Raw genomic sequence first — 8,837 nt, forward strand, 5'->3', positions numbered from 1 at the left:
AACCATCTGGCCCTTCCCACCTCATGCAAACAGCCATCACTCATCCCTTGCTTTCCTTGTGTGCCTCCAGAGACCAGAATAGCCAGTCTAAAAAAGCTCTGTTCCTTGTGGGTGAGAAGGAGAATAAAGATGGCAGAGTGGATATGAGGAATCTGCTCCTGCTGTTTGGGAAGCTGACCCTTCCACTGCACTGGAGGGTGGGATTATCCCTATCTATGGAAAAGCATAGCCTCCAGCAGGCAAAATGGGGCATCTGTGCACCTGCACACAGGGTCTGCCCCAGCGCTGCACTCCGGTCGCACTGCAGCTGGCACCAATCATGAACCATTCCCTGCTTCCTCCAGGGAACACAGAGCCTGCATCAAGCAAGGCAGGGATCACCTACAAGGTCATAGCATGAATTAATGTGTACCACCAAGGATCATCATCCTTCTTTCAAAGAAATTTTCTCTTTGCATTGATTGCAAAAGGTCTGTATTTCTGCCTACCTCCCTAGGACTTACAACAAATGAATAGACAGCAAGCTATTAACAATTACGGGCACACCAGGATAGATGAAGTAGACTTACATCACATTCTTCAATTATTAGTATTATATCAGAATAGTTGCATCACTTTATTCTGCACTATTTCCTATTTCTGTAGAAAACAATACTAAATTAGCTTATTTAAAATACAACACTTCCTCTATAAATATTCTTTTAAACTCTGCTAAATATTACATTACTATTAATACACATTAACAATTCACTGTATGTACTGATTTATATTATTACTGTTTTAGCATCTGGCAAGCACTTTTTCATTATTATTATAAAATTATGTGTTTATTAAATGATTAGTTGCTATTTCTTAGTCAGGATCCTACACCAAGCTGCTTCTGGAAGAAACTAGGACATCTTCATTATCTGTACTTTTGTTTACTGAGCATCACAGGAACTAGACAAGGAAAAAAATACCAAATCATGTTCTCTATTTAAACACACCTTAATTAGTTATCAAAGGAAATACTGCTTGTAGGTAGTGAACTGATTGCTCTAAATGCTGTGATCTTGTGGCTTTGAATTTGCAGATCTCTGAGGTATATGTGGAATTCATCATTAGATAAGAAAAAGAGATGTTTTCTGTGCTTTTTTAATGCACAGCTAATAATAAAAAACACTAAGGACCCAGTTACACATTCCAAACATTTTTGGTCAGACACACTTTGTTCAGGTATTAAATGTTGTTTTTACCTTCTTATTATCCACTGAAGTCACTGTACCTGATATTTATCTTTTTCACAAATTCTTCCCTACTAGTTCAAAATTGTCACAGCCCTTTATTGATGAAACCTAAATAAATGTTTTCCTAGTACATTATCTGCTAGTAACAGGACAGAATGAATTAGAAACTCCTTGGACATATTTAAGCCAACTCACTGCATGAGCCAACTTACTGGATCACCACTCCTTACTTGGGTAATACCATATAAATCCTCCACTTCCCAGCAGCTGCCCCAAGCAAGCTGTCATTCCCCAGTTTTTACTACAGCCTAAAGATAAACTGGAATCGGGGAGCACTGGATCCCTGTTGCTATTCAGCTTTGCAGACTTGCTGTTGCTGCCACCATCAAAGTCTGTTTCACTCTACTATACCTCCACACCCTCAACTGAGTTTGTATTCCTGATGTCAAGCCCAAAAGGCGAGGGATGGTTGGGATGAGAACGGTAAGTATGGACAGGAATGGAGTCACACCTTTCCTTTCTCTAAACTCAGCCTGCATCCTTACCCTTCTGGTTTTGGCCATGGCAAGCAGAAGATGTAAACCTTATCTGGACAGCAGTCACCCCTCAACACCACCACCTCTGGGGATGCAGCCTAAGTAAAACTTCCTACTCCATAAGGTACTTCCAGCCCAGCTCTGGGCCCATTTGATATACTTTTTTTTTTTTTTAGCAACAATTTGAAAAGTACCATCCATGAGGCTCTGAGGAGCAGCAGCAGGAGTTGATGAAGGATAGCACACCATGCACATAGCAAATCATGACTAGTGGTAAGGGTAGCAAAACATTCACTGATTCCACATAATCAGATACATTAGTTCAGAGACAAGCTTGGTAGATTATGATACACTATCCTACTATAAACTGAAGGTAAATATCATCCTATATTTTGGCATTCTGGGGCTAGCTACATGATACCAAGCTTTACCCAAGGAAAGTAAGTTAGCATTTGGTGATATTTATTGCTGAACAGCAGCATCTTCCATATTAGTCTAAGAACTGCCTGCCCATAAGAAACAGCAGTGTTTACTCAGGAAATATGCAAAGCTTTTCTGCAAGAAAACACAGCTAAAACTCACTGGGAAGAGTGCCTGAAGGGTGCAGTGGAGATGAGAACCATAAAGAGTTAGGTGCAGGGCTTGTGCATGTCAGCTTTGCTTTAAGGACATCTGCAGAACTAAGCCGTGCAGCTCTGAAGCAGGAATGCAGTTATTGCAATTCCAGGACAATTTATTCCAGTGTAGACATGCACACGTAGAAATGTAAATAATCTGCCCTACAGAAAAAGAACTTTCTTCCCCACATAACTAAAATCACACCAGTGATTTCACTGTGAAATCCTTGCTTTGGGGAAAAGCCCCACCAATCCAAACTACAAAATATGCCCTCCTACCCCTGAATACACCCGAACTAGGACAGAACAATGTGCAGCAGTTGCACGTGGAGTATTAAGATTTGAAGGCAGCTATTCCCATGTTCCATTTCAGATGTGGGAAGACTAAAGAAAATTTATTTTCTACAACCTAGAAATGAGATCTGTAGGACAGGGAATGTAAAGTTCCCTACTTCAACAAAATAGACATTGTATTCTTGTAGTTAGCTAGAACGTTATAGCAAAAGGGTTAATAAATTTCACACACTTAGAAGTACTAAATGCTCAAAACTACAACACTTTGGAAGGGCTTTTTAAAATTCCTGTTTATTTCTTGTTTATTTCTCTGTAGAAAAGAGCCCCCCAAGAGCTTGTCTCACTGACTGTAGGGATTATACCCAGACTGAGCTGAAATGAACTGAAGCACAGCACCATCCGCCACGAGCTGTATGCAACACCTCAAGTAACATCAAAACCCAAATCTAAGGGATCCCTCTGCCGTTCCCCTGTAATCTCATTAATAAATTTACATCCATTACCATCCTGCATCATATCCAACAAAACCTTAACACCACCCCTGAAAGGGTGGGTGATGGCAGTGCAGAGCACTCATGGTAAGCACTTCAAGCCGTCTCCAGATCAGAAACCTATTTAAGGGCACAGTTAGGGCTGTTTTCCTGTGCTGAAACTAGGGACTTGCACAAATCACCCTGGTTTATGCAACTGGCAAAAAAGCCTTAGCCTGGGGTTTTTTAAATGATTACTTTCTATCAACAATTATCATTAACCTCAGGGACACTGGGGTGGAGTAAATCCAAACCACACCATTCTCATGAACAGATACTTCCAGTGTGGATTGCTGGCATTATCTTTGTCACTCATTTGAACATCTGTTAGCACTTAAAAATAAGATGTATTTGCTCATACATCACCCACTAACATATCCTTGGAAGCATTCAAGGCCATCTGGGATGGGGCTCAGAGCAACCTGGTCGAGTGAAAGGTGTCCCTGCTCATGGCAGAAGGGTTGGAAGTAGATGGTCTCTGAGGCCCCTTCCAAACCATTCTGTGATTCTATGATGAACACTAACACACACTTTCTAAACAATATTATCAGGTAGGAAACATGACATCCTTAGAACCTGCTAGATGCAGAAAAATTACAATAACAGTAAATTTTCTTTTACTGTTTTAAGATGAGACCTCTAGGTGAAGGTAAAAGAATATAAATCCCTGACCTCTCCCTCCCCACAAAAAAAAAAAAAAACCCAACTAAAAACGACCTTGCAAAGAGCCAACCCAGAGCCCAGACTGAGCTGCAGCGAACCCCGCACGATCCAAAGGGAGCAAACGCCTACGGAAACAGGGCGCACAAGGTGCCCGTAAGGGCAGGAGGGACAACACGGCCCGTAAGTATCGCACAGGGGCCGGACACCTGCCCGGGCGGGGAACGGAGGGGGAGAGGAAAGGAAGGGAAGGAAAAAAGCGAGGAAAGAAAGGAGAGAGGGAAGGAAGGAGGCAGGGAAGGCAAAGGAGAGGGAGGGTGAGCAGCGACCCGAGGGAAAATGGGCGGAGCCTCCCGAGGCCCCGCCCCTCCCTCCTGCTCGAGCAGCCCGCGCCGGCCCCTCCCCCACCCGGCAGCCGCGCGCGCCGCGGGGCGGTGGCGGCTCGCGCCGCCAGTTGTGCGCCCCCCCCCCCCCCCACCCCTTCCTCCGCCCCCGCCCGCCCGCCCGGGCCCGGAACGGCCCCGCGGCCCTCACCGGGCTGTCGGGCCGGACCGCCCGCCCCCCGCGCCCCGCACTGACCGTTGGGGGGTCCCGCTCGCCCGTGCAGCGGCTCCGCCTCGGCCTCAGGCGCGGCGGGCACGCCCCGCCTCGCGCCCCATCCCGCCGCCGCCGCCGCCCGGCGCTCGCAGGGACGGGCGGGGAGCGGCGCGAGCTCACGCCACCGCGCACGCGCCGCTGCCTCGCTCCGCGCGGCCGTGAGGGCGGGGAGGTGGGGCGGGCGGGCCCGGTCTCCCCCACCCAGGCGCGCAGAGCACGACGGGAGTTGTCGTTCCGGCCGGGGGACGCTGCCGTCAAGGGCACTACAGGTCGTTGCTGGCCGCCGCACTACAACTCCCAGCGGCCAGCACGCCGCGGGGGTGGTTCCAGCTTCTCTGCCCCCCAGGGCTGCTGAAGCCCCCAGGCTCGTGGAAGCAGGGTTCGGCTGCCTGAGGGGACCCCGGCCTCCGTCCCGGCGAGGGACCTCGGCGAGGGACCCCCCGGCGAGATATATGTGAAGCTCCCTCAACAGCCGCCCAGAGCCGGCAGGCAGCAGGTCCATCTCTCCTCTGGGAACACAAGGAACGTAAGCGTCCCTGAGCCATGGGCAGGCAGTGGCCCTTGTAGCCAAGAACGCCGAGGATATCCTGGGCTGCAGTAGGAAGAGCTTTGCCAGCACGTCGGGGGAGGTGATCCTGCCCCTCTATTCAGCACTGGTGAGGCCGCATCTGGAGCTGTGTCCAGTTTTGGGCTTCTCAGTACAAGAGAGACATGGAGCTCCTGGAGCAGATCCAGTGGAGGGCAACAAAGATATTTAAGGGGCCGGAGCATCTCTGTTATGAGGGAAGACTGAGGGAGCTGGATCTGTTCAGCCTTGGGAAGAGACAACTGGGAGGGGACCTCATCAATGTCTATAAGTATCTGAAGGAGGAAGGATGCCAAGAGGCTGGAGCCAGGCTCTTCTCAGTGGTGTCAAGCAATAGGGTAAGAGGCAGCAGGCAGAAACTGATTCACAGGAAGTTCCACTTGGATATATGGAAGAACTTCACCGTGCAGGTGATCATGCACTGGAACAGACTGCCCAGAGAGGTTGTGGAGTCTCCCTTGCTGGAGATGTTCAAGCACCATCTGAACACAGATATGTGCTGTGTGCTCTGGAATGATCCTCCTTGAGCAGAGAGGGTGGACCAGGTGCCCCAGTGTTGTCCCTTCCAACCTGACCCATTCTGTGATTTTGTGATTCTTTTGGCAGTGATTAAAGATGGGTATGGCCAGAGGAGTTGTGAGATTACACTAGTCAGAATGAGAGGTCAGCAAACACCACAATCCATCAGTCTCAGTGTGGGAGCTGACACAGCCCCATAGTGGGGGCACCTGGGCCACCTTCCATGTGATGTTACTGCTGACAGAACTCCTCGATTCACATGAGAACAGCCACTGGCTTTGGCTTCATCCCACATAATAAATCTGACCTCCTGAGAGGAGTTACCCACTTCTCTCTACTGCTTTCTGGAATGCGAGGGAAATGAAGAAAGGCTCTGGATGCTGCTTGAGGTGACCTGTGCCAAGGAACACATCCCCATCTCAAGATGCATCCTGTTTACAGTGGTGTTATAAAGAATGTTGTGGAGGTTTTTTTGCCTCTTACAATGAAAGTTTCTGTTACATTGAGCACCTGCGTAATTTGAATCCCCTTCATGACTGCTCATCAACAGGGGAATTTGTTTCAGTCAGAAGCAGGGCCGATTCATTCCCACAGCCTCAAGCATAATCCCCGGCCTATTGGACACATTAACACTGTGGCAGCGTGCCACCTGCTCCATTTATTCACTTGGGACTCAATGCTGCTTAGTCCCTGTCGAATGAGCTCTTTGTGCCACCTCCTGCGGTAATGTAAAAGGTCCCCCACAGGAATTTGTGCTATTCAGTGGAAGCTACAAAAGGGAGGGTTGTAAACACTCCGATTAGTGTTGGAGCACAGCGATATTGTCTTCAGCACCTATTACATAACCTCGCAAATTCCAGGCTCCCTCCTCCTCTCCAGAAGAAACAGTGTTACAGCAAGGGCTCACCAGGCGATTTAACTTAACATCACAGCTAATGTGTTTCTTCTTTTGTTACATATAAAGGCCACCTTATTCCTGGCAGGAGAAGAGAGAAGGGTTAGTTCTGTAGCCTCCCGTAGTAATTGGAGATGGTTCCCCATGAGGATCTCCACTTGAAGCGACAGTGGCCAGAGGCTCTCAGCTCTGAAGAATGTGTATTATTAGAGGCCACTGCCAACAAAAGTTCATGCACAATGGGCTCATCAGCTAATGAACCCAGAATGAATTTTCTCCCAGATTTTAAGGACAAACAAGTGATTGTGTGCAGTGCTGACTGTACCAATTTACTGCCATGTGAAACAGATTTGGATGATTTCTGACTTGCAAAATTCACTGTGGTCTGGGGCCAACTTACACAGACTGAGGCACTTTCTTACACCCTCAGCTTGCCCCACATTCACTCAGTAAACTCTTACTGCTTTAAAGACAAAGCGAAGCAAGGATTCTGAGGTGGCAAGCTCTCTGCTTGGAAAATCAGTCTCACTGATGTACCTGAGCTTCATAAAAGTAATAAAATAATAATGGAGTGGAGCTTCAGAAAGCATTTGGTCAGGGAAAGAAAAGGGAAAAGGCATAGTGGTGTTAATGGATAATTCCTTCCTCCTATTACTGCTTCAAGAAAGCCAGTTCTGGAGTTGAGTTTGTCTTGGACAGATGGGAGTCTACATGGGCTGTACCATTCTGGGAAAACTTTAGACATGCTGTGTAATTCTCCTTAGCAATAAAGGAATACACAGCAAACATAAAAAGACTTAGCTTAGGAAAGAAACTAGTTGGCCACATACTGAAACAAACAAGTGAAACAATGAGAGCCTGAAGATACAACAGGAAAACCTGGAAGTAGTAAATTAATCAATGCCTTTGGGGGTGAAAGTATATTGTTCATAGAAATTACCACAGAGCAGGAGAACAGAGCCAATAAAGGTGTATGATGCTGAACTCTGCCTAAGCAACTCCTATGAGCAGTATTATGGAGCCATAGGATCACAGAATGCTTTGGGATGGAAGGGCCCTTAAAGACCATCTATTTCCAACCCCTCTGCCTTGAGCAGGAACATCTTCCCCTAGAACAGGTTGCTCAAAGCCAAATAATTCCAAGTTCTCTGCAGTAGGAAGAAAATTTATAAATACTTAATCAATAAAAAGGGTATAAGAAAACTTGAGTCTTGGCCACCTTTACATCCTAGATGTACTTGTCTGAATCAGGTTTGCTCTGTTTCTAGGATGATTTTGTATCTAAGTGTGTTTTCCCATGTGAGTAGCACAAATTTTAATGATTTACTGGTACTTACTGTTGATTTGGTGAAAGATCTCATGCCAAGGGAATGTGTCAAATCTTCATAAAAGTGTTCCTTTTGCCATGCCCAAGAGACATTACCATCCAACAGGAAAATATTAAGTTGTTGTTTGGCTGTGCTCTGCAGGTATCCCACCAGCACAGTCTGTCCTCTCATTAAACTCCTCCCAGGCTATGAGTCTCCAGGCTTTTCCCATGAAGGTGGAAGTGCCAGCCATGGGACAGGGCACCATGGGTCACGGGGCTGGAGAGACCACAGCATATCCATGTTGGATGGGTCTGTGTGTCACTTTGCAATCGCCAGCAAACTTCAAGGCACTCCAGCCAGCAGGATGAGGGGCTTGGGAGCCAGCTAGCAGAATAGCCATAATTTTGGGAGGGACACTGGAGTGACCATAGATATATTATTAAAGATACAACAGGTGTTCTTATATTTATTTTTTTGGAATTAGATGTGAAATACATTAAGCATACTAAAAGAAAGCGAAGAACCTTATGAAATGACAGGAAAGCAATGTCACATTATGACCTCTGTACTCAAGTGTCTGTAAGGAAAAACAAACGTAAAAAACCTGAACAAAAACCCAAACCCCAAAGCAACTAAACAAAAACTTTTTACTTTTAAAGAAAGAATAACAAAAGGCCCTCCACCCCTTTTTGGTCAGACCCCCAACACACCAGGGATTTGTATAATTTCTTACTATATGAATTCCCTCTTTGCTTCCCTTTATGTTCAGTGATTTAAAATTCTGTCCCAAAGGACAGTGATAAAAGTGGCCAATACTTTACTTGGAGAACATTCCTAACTAAAAGAAGCCTTAAAAATATGTTCTTATGTAGGTGATGGTTTGCTGGTTATCCAGACATAGGGTGAAATAAGAGACCCCAAAATAAATGGTGATTTTTTCCTGCAAAATTAATAAGACTACACAACTTTCTAAAATGGTTAGGTTTTTCAGAAAGAACATTCTGAGTACTCATCATTTATTTACAGAAAAATACTTCAAAGCAACACTTTTAGGTATGGAAAAAAAC

At 46.2% G+C, this 8,837-nt stretch overlaps 1 protein-coding gene across 1 annotated transcript in view; it reads right to left on the bottom strand.

The window, feature by feature from the left end:
* Positions 1-4,619, bottom strand: part of RALBP1 (ralA binding protein 1) — a 33,119-nt gene extending 28,500 nt beyond the window's left edge. Inside the window, exon 1 of the mRNA XM_054635113.2 lies at positions 4,443-4,619. The gene's annotated coding sequence lies outside the window, so the exon portion shown is untranslated. The remainder of the gene's footprint in view (positions 1-4,442) is intronic.
* Positions 4,620-8,837: the final 4,218 nt, after the last annotated feature.

This window comes from Agelaius phoeniceus, chromosome 1 (assembly GCF_051311805.1).
Source record: "Agelaius phoeniceus isolate bAgePho1 chromosome 1, bAgePho1.hap1, whole genome shotgun sequence".
NCBI lineage: Eukaryota > Metazoa > Chordata > Aves > Passeriformes > Icteridae > Agelaius > Agelaius phoeniceus.